At 49.4% G+C, this 19,755-nt stretch overlaps 1 long non-coding RNA gene across 1 annotated transcript; it reads right to left on the reverse strand.

Annotated features, from left to right (window-relative positions):
• Positions 1-224: 224 nt before the first annotated feature.
• Positions 225-8,067, reverse strand: LOC141508752 (uncharacterized). The gene is made up of 2 exons (XR_012474492.1): positions 7,031-8,067; positions 225-6,787 (listed from the first exon to the last, which is right to left on the reverse strand). It is a non-coding gene; the product is annotated as an uncharacterized LOC141508752 (long non-coding RNA).
• Positions 8,068-19,755: the final 11,688 nt, after the last annotated feature.

The following is a 19,755-nucleotide window of genomic DNA, read 5'->3' on the forward strand; positions in this document are numbered from 1 at the left end:
GAGTTCTTGCCAACCTGGCTCCAGTCTCTTTTTGAGGTTCTATTACAATACACACAGACTACAGTCAAGTCAAGGCTATCATCTAGTTTAACTTACTTGTACACAAAATTTTATCTTCTATCTCTAGGACTTTGTATTCTTCCCCACCCCCATGATTGGAATGCACCCCCTCCTTACTTCCTTTCCTTTTTTGAAAAATGTATTTTTCAGGCTAATAAGGAGTATTTATTTTTTAAATTAATTTTTTATTTAAATTTATTTATTATTCCAACTATATGGAAAGATAATTTTCAACATTTCATCTTTTCTACATTTTTCTCTCTCTCCCTTCCCCCTGAAAGCAAGTAATCTGATCAAGGTTATACATTTATAACGTACTAGTCATGCTATCACCTCCGTATCTTAGATCCCTTTGTTGTTGTTATTATTTAGTTGTTCAGTCATGTCTGACTCCTCAAGATCTTATCAGGTTTACTTGGCAAAGATATGGGAGTCTTTTGTATTTCCTTCTCCAGTTCATTTTATAGATAAGGAAACTGAGGCAAACAGAGTTAAGTGAGTAGCCCCAGGGTCACACAGTTAATAAGGGTCTGAAATTGGATTTGAACTCAGATCTTTCTGACTCCAGGTCTCTCATTCTATCTGCTAGGTCACCCAGCTATTTTAACCAGGACAACTAAGTCAGAGATGCTCTTGTCCTCTCTAGATAGGTGTTCATAAGTGGCTGTGTATGAAAAAAAAAAGATCTCTTGGCAGTCAACCTTGTGGTGACAAGCACCCCTGAGCTCAATTAAGGTGACAGCTGTAAATTTGTCACCTGATTCATCCCTGAAATCATCCCAGGCTGAGATACCTGCTCAAATTTGTTTGGTTGGTTAACTTTCTTTTCATAATTTTCTTGAATTGCTTTTATTTTTTTCCTTAATTTTTCCTTGATCTCTCATTTGATTTTGAACTCCTTTTTAACTTCTTGCAAGAATACTTTTTCAGGGCAGTTGGGTGGTACAGTGGCCTTGGAGTCAAAAGGACCTGAGTTCAAATTCAGTCTCAGACACTTAATAATTACCTAGCTGTGTGACCTTGGGTAAGTCACTTAACCCCATTGCCTTGCCAAAAAGAAAAATATTTAAGAATACTTTTTGAGCTTGTAACCATTTGACATTACTCTAGGAGAGGCTTTTTTTTAACCTGTCTTTCTCTGATTTTGTTCCCAGATCTTCTTTTATACCATAGTGGCTTTCTGTGATGTATCTATGATATATCAGGTTCTTTTTCCTTTGCTTATTCATCTTTATTTGTTTTCTTTTTCTTTTTTGGCAGTTTTAATCCTGAGTTGTGGGTATGGTTGTCTCATTGCCTCAGTTCCTCCTTATTATTTTCTGGATTCTGCCAGGGGACTTAATCTCAGCCATAGTTGTATCCCTCCTGAGTCTGGGTTTAGACATGCTAGCCCTGTTCAGGATTAGGGGTGGGCTGTCGAGAGGAGGGGGTGGGATAATGTTGACCAGGAGTGCATGGGAATAAGGGGTGCAGTTAATGACCACAAAAGCACTCTGAGCCAACAGTGTGACCCCAGCAGTCAAAACAGCTCAGTGAACCTTAGGCAGCATTCATGAAAAGCCTACTGTCCAGACCCAGGGAATAATGGGTCCATTGTGTTTCCCTCTGGTCAAGCCTTATCTGAAATAATGTGTCCAGGGTCACTGACAAGCCAGAGCTGGAGCCCAGAGGAGGGTGATCAAGATAGGGAGGGGCCTGGAACCTCACCATTCCAGTAGAGAGCCTGAAGAATTGGAGCAGGTTTAGCTTTGGAAAAGGGAAGACTCAGTAGGGAAAGACTGATGATGTCTTTAGGTGTCTGAAAGGTTACTGTGGCAAAAGGGATTATTCTTTAGATCTAGATGGCAGAAACATTGTGGAAAGATTTAGGCTCAAAAAAAGGAAAAAAAAAACCTGTCTAGAGAGGATGATAGTCCCGGGGGATAGAGTGAGGAGCTTTGATCCAGAAGCAACTAGCTGGGTTCCAATATTGCTTCAACTAACAAGAGCTTATTTAGAGTCTACTGTATTTTGGATCAGTCTAGTGGATAAAGCAGTGGGCCTAGAGCCAGATCTGAATTCAAATCCTGACTCATACATGTCCTAGCTGTATGGCCTTGGACAGTCATTTAAACCTTCTTTGCCTCAGTTCCTCATCTGTTAAATAGGGGCACACTGGAGAAGGAAACGGTAAACCACTCTAGTATCATTGCCAAGAGGGTCACAAGGAGTCAGACACAGCTGGTACCATCAACATATACCAGGAGCTGAGTGAGCTAAGCCCTGAGAATACAAAGAACTTATATTCTAATAGGGAAAAAAGCAAAAAAACAAAAACATGGAAATACATAGAGATTATATGGAAGATTGATTACTAATTGGGTGACTCACCAGGTAGGTGACCCAATCTTTCTGAGCCTTGGGTTGCTCATCTGAAAAATGGGTTTAATGATGTCTTTAGAACTAGTCTCCCAAAATTATAGTAAAGTTCAAAGGAGGCTCCACAAAAGGTGCCTTGAAAACATGAAAGCAAGCAAACTCCCACATGGAACAATTAGCCCAAAGGTTGTAAGGTTCAAGAGTTTTGGTTTAGTCTTTGTCTCTTTTCTCACTCTTAACACTTTCTTCCAGGAAAGTGGTTCCCTTTATGTAGTTGAAGTGATCTCCATCCCCTACCCTAATCTAGCTAGCAGACAATACCACATTCTTTGGAGTTTAAATTAGAAATCATCTAATTCAACTCTACAAAAGAAGAAACTGAGGCCCAAAGAGAGAACAGGGATTTGATTGTAGTTGCACAGGCTATCAAGTAAACCAATTGAAATGTGAACCCAAGGTTTCTGATTCTGAATCACCACAATCATTTCCTTCAAAACTTGGTTTCTATTTCTCATATCATTCTACATGACCCAGAAGCATCCAATGTTATTCTTGTCCACATCCTATCTTCTCTACTGACCTGTGGGTTCTTATTCATCTTTCTGTGGACTCACATCTAGGGGAAGGTGGGTCTTTCTGTGGACTCAGATGCAGGGAATGTTGGGTCTTTCTCTGGACTCACATCCAGGGGAAGCTGGGTCTTTCCGTGGACTAACATCTAGGGGAGGCTGGGTATTTCTGTGGACTCACATCCAGGGTAAGCTGGATCTTTCTGTAGACTCGCATGCAGAGGAAGTTGGGACTTTCTGTGGACTCGCATCCAGAGGAAGCTGGGTCTTTCTGTGGCCTCGGATCTAGGGGAGGCTGAGCCTTTCTGTGGAATCATGTCCAGGGAAACCTGGGTCTTTCTGTGGACTCACATCTAGGGGAAGCTGGGTCTTTCTGTGGACTCACATCTAGAGGAAGGTGGGTCTTTCTGTAGAGGCTGGGATTTTCTGGGGACACACAGCTAGGGGAACCTGAGTCATTCTTTGTACTCACATACAGGGGAAGCTGGGTCTTTCTGTGAACTCACATCCAGAGGAAGGTTTGGTCTTTCTGTGGACTCACATTCAGAGGAAGCTGGGTCTTTCTGTGGACTCACATCCAGAGGAAGGCTTGGTGTTTCTGTGGACTCACATCCAGAGGAAGGCTTAGTCTTTCTGTGGACTCACATCCAGAGGAAGGCTTGGTCTTTCTGTTGACTCACATCTAGGGGAGGCTGTGTTTTTCTGTGCCTCACGTCCAGAGGAAGCTGCATCTTTCTGTGGACTCACATCTAGGGGAGGCTGGGTCTTTCTGTGGACTCACAATAAGAGGAGGCTGGGTCTTTTTGTGAACTCACAACTAAGGGAGGCTGGGTCTTTCTGTGGACCCACATCTATGGGAAGCCGGGTTATTTTCTGGATTCACATCTAGGGGAGGCTGGGTCTTATTTTGGACTCACATCCCGGGGAAGCTGGATCTTTCTGTGACTCACATCTTGGTGAAGCTCCATCTTTCTGTGGACTCACGTCTAGGGTAAGCTGGGTCTTTCTGTGTATGCACATTCAGGGAAAGCTGGGTCTTTCTGTGGACTCACATACAGGGGAAGCTGGGTTTTTCTGTGGAGTCACATCCAGAGGAAGGCTTGGTCTTTCTGTTGACTCACATCTAGGGGAGGCTGTGTTTTTCTGTGCCTCACGTCCAGAGGAAGCTGCATCTTTCTGTGGACTCACATCTAGGGGATGCTGGGTCTTCCTGTGCACTCACATCTAGGGGAGGCTGGGTCTTTCTGTGGACTCACAATAAGGGGAGGCTGGGTCTTTCTGTGAACTCACAACTAAGGGAGGCTGGGTCTTTCTGTGGACCCACATCTACGGGAAGCCGGGTTATTTTCTGGATTCACATCTAGGGGAGGCTGGGTCTTATTTTGGACTCACATCTAGGGGAGGCTGGGTCTTTCCTTGGATTCAGATCTAGGGGAGGCTGTGTCTTTCTGTGGACTCATATCCGTAGGAAGCTGGGTCTTTCTGTGGACTCACATCTAGAGGAACCTGGGACTTTCTGTGGACTCACATCTAGAGGAACCTGGGACTTTCTGTGGACTCTCATCCAAAGGAATCTGGGTCTTTTTGTGGACATGCATCTAGGGGAGGCTGGGTCTTTCTTGGACTCACATCCAGGGCATGCTGAGTATTTCTATGGACTCAAATCTAGGGAAAGATGCGTCGTTCTGTGGACTCACCTCTAGGGGAACCTGGTTCTTTCTGTGGAGTAACATCCAGGCAAAGCTGCGTCTTTCTGTGAACTCGCATTCAGGGGAAGCTAGGGCTTTCTGTGGACTCACCTCCAGAGGAAGCTGGGTCAGGCTGTGGACTCACATCCAGCGGAAGCTGGGTCTTTCTGTGGACTCACCTCCAGAGGAAGCTGGGTCTTTCTGTGGACTCACATCTGGGGAGGCTCAGTCTTTCTGTGGAATCATGTCCAGGGGAATCTGGGTCTTTCTGTGGACTCACATATAGTGGAAGCTAGGGCTTTCTGTGGACTTAAATCTAGGGGAAGCTGGGTCTTTCTGTGCACTCACATCTAGGGGAGGCTGGGTCTTTCTGTGGACTCACATCCAGGGCAAGCTGGGTCTTTCTGTGGACTCACATCTAGGTCGAGCTGGGTCTTTCTGTGGACTCACATCCAGAGGAAGCTGGGTCTTTCTGTAGACTCACATCTAGAGGAAGGCTTGGTGTTTCTGTGGACTCACATTGAGAGGAAGTCTTGGTCTTTCTGTTGGCTCACATCTAGGGGAAGCTGGGTCTTTCTGTGGACTCACATCTTGGTGACGCTCCATCTTTCTGTGGACTCACGTCTAGGGTAAGCTGGGTCTTTCAGTGGATGCACATCCAGGGTAAGCTGGGTCTTTCTGTGGACTCACATCCAGGGGAAGCTGGGTCTTTCTGTGGATTCACATCTAGGGGAAGCTGGGTCTTTCTGTGCACTCACATCTAGGGGGGCTAGGTCTCTCTGTTGACTCACATCTAGGGGAGGCTCTGTTTTTCTGTGGCTCACATCCAGAGGGAGCTATGTCTTTTTCTGGACTCACATCTAGGGGATGCTGAGTCTTCCTGTGCACTCACATCTAGGGGAGGCTGGGTCTTTCTGTGGACCCACATCTACAGGAATCCGGGTTATTTTCTGGATTCACATCTAGGGGAGGCTGGGTCTTTCCTTGGACTCAGATATAGGGGAGGCTGTGTCTTTCTGCGAACTCACATCCATAGGAAGCTGAGTCTTTCTGTGGATTCACATCCAAAGGAATCTGGGTCTTTCTGTGGACTCACATCCAGAGGATGCTGGGTCTTTCTGTGGACTCACATGTAGAGGAAGCTGGGCCTTTCTGTGGAGTCGCATCCAGAGGAACCTGGGACTTTCTGTGGACTCTCATCCAAAGGAACCTGGGTCTTTTTGTGGACATGCATCTAGGGGAGGTTGGGTCTTTCTGTGGACTCACATCCAAAGGAATCTGGGTCTTTCTGTGGACTCACATCCAGAGGAAGCTGAGTCTTTCTGTGGACTCCCATCAAGAGGAAGCTGGGCCTTTCTGGGGACTCACATCTAGTGGAGGCTGGGTCTTTCTGTGGACTCACATCTAGATGAAGCCTGGGTCTTACTTTGGAGTTACATCTAAAGGAAGGCTTGGTCTTTCTGTGCACTCACATTTAGGGAAAGCTGGGTCTTTCTGTGGACTCACATCCAGAGGAAGCTGGGTCTTTCTGTGGACTTACGACTAGGGGAAGCTGGGTCTTTCTGTGGACTCACATCCATAGGAAGCTGGGTCAAGCTGTAGACTCACATCCAGCGGAAGCTGGGTCTTTTTTTGGACTCATGTCTAGGGGCTCTGGGTGTTTTGGTAGACTCACGTCTAGCTGAAGCTGGGTCTTTCTGTGGACTCACATCTAGGGGAGGGTGGGTGTTTCGGTGGACTCACATCCAGAGGAAGCTGGGTCAGGCTGTGGACTCACATCCAGCAGAAGCTGGGTCTTTTTGTGGATTCACGTCTAGGGGAGGCTGGGTGTTTCGGTGGACTCACATCTAGGGGAGGCTGGGTGTTTCGGTGGACTCACGTCTAGGGGAGGCTGGGACTTTCTGTGGACTCACATACAGAGGAAGCTGGGTCTTTCTGTCGACTCGCATGCAGAGGAAGCTGTGATTTTCTGTGGACTCTCATCCAAAGGAATCTGGGTCTTTTTGTGGACATGCATATAGGGGAGGCTGGGTCTTTCTGTGGATTCACATCTAGGGGAATCTGGGTCTTTCAGTGGACTCACATCCAGAGGAAGCTGGTTCTTTCTGTGGACTCATATCCAGGGGAAGAGGGGAATTCCTCTGGACTCACATCCATGAGAAAAGCGGTCTTTCTGTGGACTAACATCCAGAGGAAGCTAGGTGTTTCTGTGGACACATGTCTATATGAAGCTGGGTCTTTCTGTGGGCTCACGTCTAGGGGAGGCTCAGTCTTTTTGTGGACTGACATCCAGGGGAGGCTGGGGCTTTCTGTGGACTCACAACCAGGGCATGCTGGGTCTTTCTATGGACTCACCTCTAGGGGAACCTTGTTCTTTCTGTGGACTAACATCCAGGAGAAGCTGGGTCTTTCTGTGGACTGACCTCCAGAGGAAGCTGGGTCTTTCTGTGGACTCACATCCATAGGAAGCTGAGTTCAGCTTTGGACTCACATGCAGCAGAAGCTGGGTCTTTTTTTGGACTCACGTTTAGGGGACGCTGGGTGTTTCAAGGGACTCACATCTAGGGGAGGCTGGAACTTTCTGTGGACTCACATCCAGAGGAAGCTGGGTCAGGCTGTGCACTCACATCCAGCTGAAGCTGGGTCTTTTTGTGGTCTAGGGGAGGCTGGGTGTTTTGGTGGACTCACGTCTAGGGGAAGATGGGTCAAGCCGTGGACTCACATCCAGCAGAAGCTGGGTCTTTTTGTGGATTCATGTCTAGGGGAGGCTGGGTGTTTCAGTGGACGCACGTCTAGGGGAAGCTGGGTCTTTCTATGGATTCACGTCTAAGGGAGGCTGGGACTTTCTGTAGACTCACATACAGAGGGAGCTGGGTCTTTCTGTCGACTCACATCCAGAGGAAGCTGTGATTTTCTGTGGACTCTCATCCAAAAGAACCTGGGTCTTTTTGTGGACATGCATCTAGGGGAGGCTGGGTCTTTCTGTGGACTCACATCCAGAGGAAGCTGGTTCTTTCTGTGGACTCATATGCAGGGGAAAAGGGGAATTTCTCTGGACTCACATCCATGAGAAGAGGGGTCTTTCTGTGGACTCGCATCCAGAGGAAGCTGGGTCTTTCTGTGGACTCACATCTAGGGGAGGCTGAATCTTTCTGTGTACTCACATCTAGAGGAACCCTGGGTCTTTCTGTGGAGTGACATCTAGAGGAACCCTGGGTCTTTCTGTGGAGTGACATCCAGAGGAAGGCTTGGTCTTTCTGTGGACTCACAGCTGGGGGAAGCTGGGTCTTTCTGTGGACTCACATGCAGAGGAAGGCTTGGTCTTTCAGTGGACTCACACCTAGAGAAAGGCTTGGTCTTTCTGTGGACTCACATCTAGGGGAAGCTGAGTCTTCCTGTGGAATCACGTCCAAGGGAACCTGGGTCTTCCTGTGGACTCACATCTAGGGGAAGCTGAGTCTTCCTGTGGACTCACATCTAGAGGAAGGCTGGGTCTTTCGGTGGACTCACATCGAGGTCAAGCTGGGTCTTTCTGGGGACTCACATCCCGGGGAATCTGGGTCTTTCTGTGACTCACATCTTGGAGTAGCTCCATCTTTCTGTGGACTCATGTCTAGGGTAAGCTGGGTCTTTCTGTGGAATCACGTCCAAGGGAACCTGGGTCTTTCTGTGGACTCACATCCAGGGGAAGCTGGGTCTTTCTGTGGAGTCATATCCAGAGGAAGGCTTGGTTGTTCTGTGGACCCACGCATAGCGGAGGCCTGGATTTTCTCTGGACTCACATACAGGGCGAGGTGGGTCTTTCGGTGAACTCACATCGAGGTCAAGCTGGGTCTTTCTGGGGACTCACATCTAGTGGAAGCTGGGTCTTTCTGTGGACTCACATCTAGAGGAAGCTGGGTCTTTCTGTGGAGGCTGAGATTTTCTGTGGACACACATCTAGGGGAACCTGAGTTGTTCTGTGTACTCACATCCAGAGGATGCTGGGTCTTTCTGTGGATTCACATCCAGAGGACGGTTTGGTCTTTCTGTGGACTCACATCCAGGGGAAGCTGGGTCTTTCTGTGGATTCACATCCAGAGGAAAGCTTAGTGTTTCTGTGGACTCACATCTAGGGGAAGCTCGGTCTTTCTGTGGACTCACATCCAGGTCAAGCTGGGTCTTTCTGTGGACTCACATCCAGAGGAAGGTTTGGTCTTTCTGTGGACTCACACCCAGAAGAAGCTGGGTCTTTCTGTGGACTTACATCCAGAGGAAGGCTTGGTGTTTCTGTGGACTCACATCTAGAGTAAGGCTTAGTCTTCCTGTGGACTCACATACAGAGAAAGTCTTGGTCTTTCTGTTGACTCACATCTAGGGGAAGCTGGGTCTTTCTGTAGACTCACATCCCAGGGAAGCTGGGTCTTTCTGTGGACTCACATCTTGGCAACACTGTGTTTCTGTGGAATCATGTCTAGGGTAAGCTAGGTATTTCTCTGGACGCAAGTCCAGGGGAAGTTGGGTCTTTCCGTGGACTCACATCCAGCGGAAGGCTTGGTCTTTCTGTTTACTCACATCTAGGGGAAGCTGGGTCTTTCTGTGGACTCACATCTTGGTGACGCTCTGTCCTTCTGTGGACTCACGTCTAGGGTAAGCTAGGTGTTTCTCTGGACGCAAGTCCAGGGGAAGCTGGGTCTTTCCGTGGAGTCAGATCCAGAGGAAGGCTTGGTCTTTCTGTGGACTCACAATAAGGGGAGGCTGGGTCTTTTTGTGAACTCACAACTAAGGGAGGCTGGGTCTTTCTGTGGACCCACATCTACAGGAAGCCAGGATTTTTACTGGATTCACATCTAGGGGAGGCTGGGTCTTATCTTGGACTCACAACTGGGGGCAGCTGGGTATTTCATTGGACTCAGATCTAGGGGAGGCTGGACCTTACTGTGGACTCACATCCATAGGAAGCTGAGTCTTTCTGTGGACTCACATCCAAAGGAATCTAGGTCTCTTCGTGGACTCACGTCTAGGGGAACCTGGGTGTTTCAGTGGACTCATGTCTAGGGGAAGCTGGGACTTTCTGTGGACTCTCATCCAAAGGAACCTTGGTCTTTTTTGTGGACATGCATCTAGGGGAGGCTGGGTCTTTCTGTGGACTCATGTCTAGGGGAATCTGGGTCTTTTGGTCGACTCACATCCAGAGGAAGCTGGTTCTTTCTGTGATCTCATATCCAGGGGAAGAGGGAAATTTCTCTGGACTCACATCCATGAGAAGAGGGGTCTTTCTGTGGACTCACATCCAGAGGAACCTGGGTGTTTCTGTGGACACATGGCTATGTGAAGCTGGGTCTTTCTGTGGACTCACGTCTAGGGGAGGCTCAGTCTTTTTGTGGACTGACATCCAGGGGAAGCTTGGGCTTTCTGTGGACTCACATCCAGAGGAAGGCTTGGTTTTTCTGTGGACTCACATCTAGGAGAAGCTGGGTCTTCCTTTGGACTCACATCTAGAGGAAGGCTGGGTGTGAGTCCACAGAACGACCCAGCCACTTTCTGTGGCCTCAGATCTAGAAGAAGGCTTGGTCTTTCTATGGACTCACATCCAAGGGCAAAGGAGTCTTTTTGTGGACTCACTTCCAGAGGATGCTGGGTGCTTCTATGGACTCATATCTATGTGAATCTGGGTCTTTTTGTGGACTCGCGTCTAGGGAAAGCTGGGTCCTTCTGTGGACTCACATCCAGAGGAAGCTGGGTCTTTCTGTGGACTCATATCCAGAGGAAGGCTTAGTCTTCCTGTGGATTCATATCCAGAGGAAGTCTTGGTTTTTCTGTTGACTCACATCTAGGGGAAGCTGGGTCTTTCTGTAGACTCATATCCCGGGGAAGCTGGGTTGTTCTGTGGACTCACATCCAGAGGAAGGCTTAGTCTTCCTGTGGACTCATATCCAGAGGAAGTCTTGGTTTTTCTGTAGACTCACATCCCGGGGAAGCTGGGTCGTTCTGTGGACTCACATCCAGGGGAAGCTAGGGCTTTCTGTGGACTTACATCCAGATGAAGGCTGGGTTTTTCTGTGGACTCACATCTAGAGGAAGGCTGGGACTTTCTGTGGCCTCAGATCAAGAAGAAGGCTTGGTCTTTCTGTGGACTCACATCCAAGGGCAAAGGAGTCTTTCTGTGGACTCACATTCAGAGGATGCTGGGTCTTTCCATGGACTCACATCTAGGGGAGGTTCAGTCTTTTTGTGGACTGACATCCAGGGGAGGGTGGGTCTTTCTGTGGACTCACATCCAGGGGAAGGTTGGGTCTTTCTGTGGACTCACATCCAGAGGAAGGCTTAGTCTTCCTGTGGACTCACATCCAGGGGAAGGCTTGGTTTTTCTGTGGACTCACATCTAGAGGAAGGCTGGGACTTTCTGTGGCCTCAGATCAAGAAGAAGGCTTGGTCTTTCTGTGGACTCACATCCAGGGGAAAAGGAGTCTTTCTGTGGACTCACATTCAGAGGAAGCTGGGTCTTTCTGTGGACTCACGTCTATGTGAAGCTGGGTGTTTCTGTGGACTCACGTCTAGGGGAGGTTCAGTCTTTTAGTGGACTGACATCCAGGGGAGGCTGGGGCTTTCTGTGGACTCACATCTAGGGAAAGCTGGGTCGTTCTGTGGAATCACCTCTAGGAGATCCTGGTTCTTTCTGTGGACTAACATCCTAGCGAAGCTTGGTCTTTCTGTGGACTCACATCCAGGGGAAGCTAGGGCTTTCTGTGGACTCATATCCAGAGGAAGGCTTAGTCTTCCTGTGGATTCATATCCAGAGGAAGTCTTGGTTTTTCTGTTGACTCACATCTAGGGGAAGCTGGGTCTTTCTGTAGACTCATATCCCGGGGAAGCTGGGTTGTTCTGTGGACTCACATCTAGAGGAAGGCTTAGTCTTCCTGTGGACTCATATCCAGAGGAAGTCTTGGTTTTTCTGTAGACTCACATCCAGGGGAAGCTGGGTCATTCTTTGGACTCACATCCAGGGGAAGGCTTGGTTTTTCTGTGGACTCACATCTAGGGGAAGCTGGGTCTTCCTGTGGACTCACATCTAGAGGAAGGCTGGGACTTTCTGTGGCCTCAGATCAAGAAGAAGGCTTGGTATTTCTATGGACTCACATCCAGGGGAAAAGGAGTCTTTCTGTGGACTCACATTCAGAGGAAGCTGGGTCTTTCTGTGGACTCACGTCTATGTGAAGCTGGGTCTTCCTGTGGACTCACATCTAGAGGAAGGCTGGGACTTTCTGTGGCCTCAGATCAAGAAGAAGGCTTGGTATTTCTATGGACTCACATCCAGGGGAAAAGGAGTCTTTCTGTGGACTCACATTCAGAGGAAGCTGGGTCTTTCTGTGGACTCACGTCTATGTGAAGCTGGGTCTTTCTGTGGACTCACGTCTAGGGGAGGTTCAGTCTTTTAGTGGACTGACATCCAGGGGAGGCTGGGGCTTTCTGTGGACTCACATCTAGGGAAAGCTTGGTCGTTCTTTGGAATTACCTCTAAGAGAACCTGGTTCTTTCTGTGGACTAACATCCTAGCGAAGCTCGGTCTTTCTGTGGACTCACATCCAGGGGAAGCTAGGGCTTTCTGTGGACTCACATCCAGATGAAGGCTGGGTTTTTCTGTGGACTCACATCTAGAGGAAGGCTGGGACTTTCTGTGGCCTCAGATCTAGAAGAAGGCTTGGTCTTTCTGTGGACTCACATCGAAGGGCAAAGGAGTCTTTCTGTGGACTCACATTCAGAGGATGCTGGGTGTTTCTATGGACTCACATCTATGTGAAGCTGGGTCTTTCTGTGGACTCAAGTCTAGGGGAGGCTCAGTCTTTTTGTGGATTGACATCCAGGGGAGGGTGGGTCTTTCTGTGGACTCACATCCAAGGGAAGGTTGGGTCTTTCTGTGGACTCACATCCAGAGGAAGGCTTAGTCTTCCTGTGGACTCATATCCAGAGGAAGTCTTGGTCTTTCTGTAGACTCACATCCAGGGGAAGGTGGGTCTTTCTGTGGAGTCATATGCAGAGGAAGGCTTGGTCTTTCTGTCGACTCACACCCAGGGGAAGCTGGGTCCTTCTGTGGAGTCACATCCAGAGGAAGGCTTGGTTGTTCTGTGGACTCACATCTAGGGGAGGCTGGGTCTTTCTGTTCATTCACGTCTAGGGGAAGCTGGGTGTTTCTGTGGACTCACGTCAAGGGGAGGCTGTGTCTATCTGTGGACTCACACATAGAGGAGCCTGGGTCTTTCTCTGGACTCACATCCAGGGCAAGCTGTGTCGTTTAGTGGACTCACATCCAGGTCAAGCTGGGTCTTCCTGGGGACTCACATCCTGGGGAAGCTGGGTCTTTCTATGATTCACATCTTGGCAACGCTCCATTTTTCTGTGGGCTCATGTCTAGGGTAAGGTGGGTCTTTCCATGGAATCACGTCCAAAGGAAGCTGGGTCTTTCCATGGACTTACATCGAGGGGAAGCTGGGTCTTTCTGCGGAGTCACATTCAGAGGAGGGCTTGGTCTTTCTGTCGACGCACACCCAGGGGAAGCTGGGTCTTTCTGTGGAGTCACATCCAGAGGAAGGCTTGGTCATTCTCTGGACTCACGCATAGGGGAGGCCTGGTCTTTCTCTGGACTCACATCCAGGGCAAGCTGGGTCTTTCTATGGACTCACATCAAGAGGAAGCTTGGTCTTTCTGTGGACTCATCTCCAGAGGAAGCTGGGTCTTTCTGTGGACTCGCATCCAGAGGAAGCTGGGTCTTTCTGTGGACTCACATCCAGCTGAAGCTGGGTCTTCTGTGGACTCACATCCAACAGAAGCTGGGTCTTTTTGTGGACTCATGTCTAGGGGACGCTGGGTGTTTCGGTGGACTCACGTCTAGGGGAAGCTGCGTCTTTCTGTGGACTCACATCCAGAGGAAGGCTTGGTCGTTCTCGGGACTGACATCTAGAGGAAAGCTTGGTCTTTTTGTGGACTAACATCCAGGCGAAGCTGGGTCTTTCTCTGGACTCACATCTAGGCCAAGCTTGGTCTTTCTGTGGACACAGCTCCAGAGGAAGCTGGGTATTTCTGTGGACTCACTTCTAGGAGAGACTGGGTCTATCTCTTAACTCACATCTAGGGGAGGTTTGGTCTTTCTGGGGACTCATATTCAGAGGAAGGTTTGGTCTTTCTGTAGACTCACATCCAGGGGAAGCTGGGTCTTTCTGTGGAGTCACATCCAGAAGAAGGCTTGGTCGTTCTGTGGACTCACATCTAGGGGAAGCTGGGTTGTTCTGTGCACTCACATCTAGGGGAGGCTGGGTCTTTCTGTTGACTCATGTCTAGGGGAAGCTGCATCTTTCTGTGGACTCACATCTAGGGGATGCTGGCTCTTTCTGTGGACACACAATAAGGCAAAGCTGGGTTTTTTTCTGGACTCACATTTTGGGGGAAGGCTGGGACTTTCTGTGGACTCATATCTAGGGGATGCTGGCTCTTTCTGTGGACACACAATAAGGCGAAGCTGGGTTTTTTCTGGACTCACATTTAGGGGAAGCCTGGGACTTTCTGTGGACTCACATCAAGGGGAGGCTGGGTCTTTCCTTGGACTCAGATCTAGGGGAGGCTGGGTCTTTCTGTTGACTCATGTCTAGGGGAAGCTGAATCTTTCTGTGGACTCACATCTAGGGGATGCTGGCTCTTTCTGTGGACACACAATAAGGCAAAGCTGGGTTTTTTTCTGGACTCACATTTTGGGGGAAGGCTGGGACTTTCTGTGGACTCATATCTAGGGGATGCTGGCTCTTTCTGTGGACACACAATAAGGCGAAGCTGGGTTTTTTCTGGACTCACATTTAGGGGAAGCCTGGGACTTTCTGTGGACTCACATCAAGGGGAGGCTGGGTCTTATCTTGGATTCACATCTAGGGGAGGCTGGGTCTTTCCTTGGACTCAGATCTAGGGGAGGCTGAGTCTTTCTGTGGACTCAAATCCATAGGAAGCTGAGTATTTCTGTGGACTCACATCCAAAGGAATCTGTGTCTTTCTGTGGACTCACATCCAGAGGAAGCTGGGTGTTTCTGTTGACTCACATCTAGAGGAAGCTGGGTTTTCTATGGACTCCCATCCAGAGGAGGCTGGGTCTTTCTCTGGACTCCCATCCAGGGGAAGAGGGTTCTTTCTGTGGACTGACATCCAGAGGCAGCTGGTTGTTTCTGTGGACTCATGTCTATGTGAAGCTGGGTCTTTCTATGGACTCACATCAAGGGAAGGCCTGGTCTTTCTGTGGATTCACATCCAGGGGAGGCTGGGGCTTTCTTTGAACTCACATGCAGGGCATGCTGGGTCTTTCTGTGGACTCACATCGAGGGGAAGCTGGGTCTTTCTCTGTTCTCACATCAAGGGTAAGCTGGATCTTTCTGTGTACTCACCTCTAGGGGAAGCTGAATCTCTCTGTGGACTCACATCCAGAGGAAGGCTTGGTCGTTCTGCAGGCTGACATCTAGAACAAAGCTTGGTCTTTCTGTGGACTAACATCCAGGCAAAGCTGGGTCTGTCTCTGGACTCACATCTAGGCCAAGCTAGGTCTTTCTGTGGACACAGCTCCAGAGGAAGCTGGGTATTTCTGTGGACTCACTTCTAGGAGAGGCTGGGTCTATCTCTGGACTCACGTCAAGGGGAGGCTTGGTCTTTCTGGGGACTCATATTCAGAGGAAGCTGGGTCTTTCTGTGGACTCACATATAGAGGAAGCTGTGTCTTTGTGTGGACTCACATTCAGTGGAAGCTTGGTCTTTCTGTGCACTCACGACTAGGGGAAGCTGGTTCTTTCTTTGGACTCACGACTAGGGGAAGCTGGTTCTTTTTGTGGACTCATGTTTAGGGGAAGCTGGGTCTTTCTGTGGACTCATGTCTTGGGAAGGCTGGGTCTTTCTTTGAACACACATGCAGGTCATGCTGGGTCTTTCTGTGGACTCACATCCAGGGGAAGCTGGGTCTTTCTGTCCTCTCACATAACAGGGTAGCTGGGTCTTTCTGTGCACTCACATCCAGAGGAAGGCTTGGTCGTTCTGTGGACTCATCTAGGGGAAGCTGGGTCTTTCTGTGGACTCACATCTACGGGAGGCTGGGTCTTTCTGTTGACTCACGTCTAGGGGAAGCTGGGTCTTTCTGTGGACTCACATGCAGAAGAAGGCTTGGTCTTTCAGTGGAGTGACATCTAGAGAAAGGCTGGGTCTTTCTGTGGACTCACATCTAGGGGAAGGCTGGGTCTTTCTGTGGACTCACATCTAGGGGAAGCCTGGGACTTTCTGTGGCCTGAGATTTAGAAGACGGCTTGGTCTTTCTGTGGACTCACATCTGCCTAAGGCTTGGTCTTTCTGTGGACTCTCATGTAATGGAGGCTGGGTCTTTCTTTAAACTCACATGTAGGGGACGCTGGGTCTTTCTGTGTTCTCATATGTAGGGGAAGCTGGGGTTTTCTGTGGACTCACATCTAGGGGATGCTGGGTCTTTCTGTGGACTCACAATAAGGGGAAGCTGGGTTATTTTCCTGGACTCCCATCCAGAGGAGGGTGGGTCTTTTTTTGGACTCAGATCTAGGGGAGGCTGGGACTTTCTGTCGACTCACATCCTTAGGAATCTGGGTCTTTCTGTGGACTCACATGCAGAGGAATCTGGGTCTTTCTGTCGACTCCCATTCAGAGGAAGCTGGGTCTTTCTGTGGACTCACATTCAGAGGAAGCTGGGTGTTTCTGTGGACTCAGGTCTATGTGAAGCTGGTTCTTTCTGTGGAGTCACATCTAGGGGAGGTCTGGTCATTCTGTGGACTCCCATCAAGAGGAAGCTGGACCTTTCTTTGGACTCACTTCTAGTGGAGGCTGGGACTTTCTGTGGACTCACATCTAGAGGAAGCCTGAGTCTTTCTGTGGACTGACATCTAGAGGAAGGTTTGATCTTTCTGTGGACTCACATCTAGGGGAGGCTGGGTCTTTCTGTGGACTCACATCCATATGAAGCTGAGTCTTTCTATGGACTCTCATCCAAAGGAATCTGGGTCTTTATGTGGACTCACTTCTAGAGGATGCTGGGTCTTTCTGTGGACTCCCATCCAGAAGAAGCTGGGTCTTTCTGTGGACTGACATCCAGAGGAAGCTGGGTCTTTCTGTGGACTCACATATAGAGGAAGCTGGGTCTTTCTGTGGACTCACATCCAGGGGAAGCTGGGTCTTTCTGTGGACTGACATCCAGAGGAAGCTGGGTGTTTCTGTGGACTCATGTCTATGTGAAGCTGGGTCTTTCTATGGACTCACATCAAGGGGAGGCTGGGGCTTTCTTTGAACTCACAGGCGGGGCATGCTGGGTCTTCCTGTGGACTTGCATCCAGAGGAAGCTGGCTCTTTCTGTGGACTCACATCCAGCTGAAGCTGGGTCTTTCTGTGGACTTATGATTAGGGGAAGCTGGGTCTTTCTGTGGACTCACGTCCATAAGAAGCTGGGTCCACCTGTGGACTCACATCCAACAAAAGCTGGGTCTTTTTGTGGACTGACGTCTATGGGACGCTGGGTGTTTCGGTGGACTCAGGTCTAGGGGAAGCTGGGTCTTTCTGTGCACTCACATCCATCGGAAGCTGGGTCAAGCTGTGGACTCACATTCAGCAGAAGCTGGTCCTTTGTGTGGACTCACGTCTAGGCGAGGCTGGGTGTTTCGGTGGACTCACATCTAGGGGAAGCTAGGGCTTTCTGTGGACTCATCTCCAGAGGAAGCTGGGTCTTTCTGTGGACTCGCATCCAGAGGAAGCTGGGTCTTTCTGTGGACTCACATCCAGCTGAAGCTGGGTCTTCTGTGGACTCACATCCAACAGAAGCTGGGTTTTTTTGTGGGCTCATGTCTAGGGGACGCTGGGTGTTTCGGTGGACTCACGTCTAGGGGAAGCTGCATCTTTCTGTGGACTCACATCCAGAGGAAGGCTTGGTCGTTCTCGGGACTGACATCTAGAGGAAAGCTTGGTCTTTTTGTGGACTAACATCCAGGCGAAGCTGGGTCTTTCTCTGGACTCACATCTAGGCCAAGCTTGGTCTTTCTGTGGACACAGCTCCAGAGGAAGCTGGGTATTTCTGTGGACTCACTTCTAGGAGAGACTGGGTCTATCTCTTAACTCACATCTAGGGGAGGCTTGGTCTTTCTGGGGACTCATATTCAGAGGAAGGTTTGGTCTTTCTGTAGACTCACATCCAGGGGAAGCTGGGTCTTTCTGTGGAGTCACATCCAGAGGCAGGCTTGGTCGTTCTGTGGACTCACATCTAGGGGAAGCTGGGTATTTCTGTGGACTCACTTCTAGGAGAGGCTGGGTCTATCTCTGGACTCACGTCAAGGGGAGGCTTGGTCTTTCTGGGGACTCACGTCTAGGGGATGCTGGGTCTTTCTGTGGACTCACATCCAGAGTAAGAGGGGTCCTTCTGTGGACTGACATACAGAGGAAACTGGGTGTTTTTGTGGACTCACGTCTATGTGATGCTGGGTCTTTCTATGGACTCACATCAAGGGGAGGCCCGGTCTTTCTGTGGACTTACATCCAGGGGAGGCTGGGGCTTTCTTTGGACTCACATGCAGGGCTTGCTGGGTCTTTCTGTGGACTCACATCCAGAGGAAGCTGGGGCTTTCTGTGGACTCACGACTAGGGGAAGTTGGGTCTTTTTCTAGACTCACGTCTAGGCGAAGCTGGGTGTTTTGGTGGACTCACATCTAGGGGAAGCTGGGTCTTTCTGTGGACTCCCGTCTCAGGGAGGCTGGGTCTTTCTGTAGACTCACATGCAGCGGAAGCTAGCTCTTTCTGTGGACTCCCATCAAGAGGAAGCTGGGCCTTTCTGTGGACTCACATCTAGAGGAAGCCTGGGTCTTACTGTGGACTCACATCCAGAGGAAGGCTTGGTCTTTCTGTGGACTCATATCTAGGGGAAACTGGGTCTTTCTGAGGACTCACATCTAGAGGAAGGCTTGGTCTTACTGTGGAGTGACATGTAGAGGAAGGCTTGGTCTTTTTGTGGACTCACGTCTAGGGGAAGCTGGGTCTTCCTGTGGACTCACATCTAGAGGAAGGCTTGGTCTTTTTGTGGACTCAGACATAGGGGAAGCTGGGTCGTTCTGTGGACTCACATCCAGAGAAAACTGCATCTTTCTGTGTACTCACATCCAGATGAAGCTTGGTCTTTTTGTGGACTCACATCTAGGGGAAGCTGGGTGTTTTTGTGGACTCACAGTCAGAGGAAGCTGGGTCTTTCTGTGGACACATCTCCAGAGGAACCTGGGTCTTTCTGTGGACTCACATACAGGGGAAGAGGTGTCTTTTTTGTGGACTCACATCCAAAGGAAGCTGAGTGTTTCTGTGCACTGACGTCTATGTCAAGCTGAGTCTTTCTGTGGATTCACATCCAGGGGAGGCTGGGTTTGTTCTGTGGACTCACCTCTAGGGATAGCTGGATCTTTCTGTGGACTCACATCCAGAGCAAGGCTTGGTCATTCTGCAGACTGACATCTAGAGGAAAGCTTGGTCTTTCTGTGGACTAACATACAGGAGAAGCTGGGTCTTTCTGTGGACTCACATCTAAGGGAAGCTAGGTCTTTCTGTGGACTCAACTCCAGAGGAAGCTGGGTCTTTTTGTGGACTCACACGCAGAGGAAGTTGGGTCTTTCATTGGACTCACATCTAGGGGAAGTTGGGTCTTTCTGTGTTCTCACATCTAGGGGAAGCTGGGTCTTTCTCTGTACTCACATCCAGGGGAGGCTTGGTCTTTCTTTGGACACACATCTAGAGGAACCTGGGTATTTCTGTGGACTCACATCTAAGGGAGGCTGGGTTTTTCTGTGGACTCACATCTAGGGGAAGCTCAGTCTTTCTTTGGACTCAAATCCTGAGGAATCTGTGTCTTTCTGTGGTCTCACATCTAGTGGAAGGCTTGGTCTTTCTGTGGACTCACATTAGGGGAAGCTGGGTCGTTCTGTGGACTCACATCCAGATGAAGCTGGGTCGTTCTGTGGACTCACATCCAGATGAAGTTGGGTCTTTCTGTGGAGTCACATCCTGAGGAAGTCTCTGTCTTTCTGTTGACTCAC

Source organism: Macrotis lagotis, chromosome 1 (assembly GCF_037893015.1).
Source record: "Macrotis lagotis isolate mMagLag1 chromosome 1, bilby.v1.9.chrom.fasta, whole genome shotgun sequence".
NCBI classification, from domain to species: domain Eukaryota; kingdom Metazoa; phylum Chordata; class Mammalia; order Peramelemorphia; family Peramelidae; genus Macrotis; species Macrotis lagotis.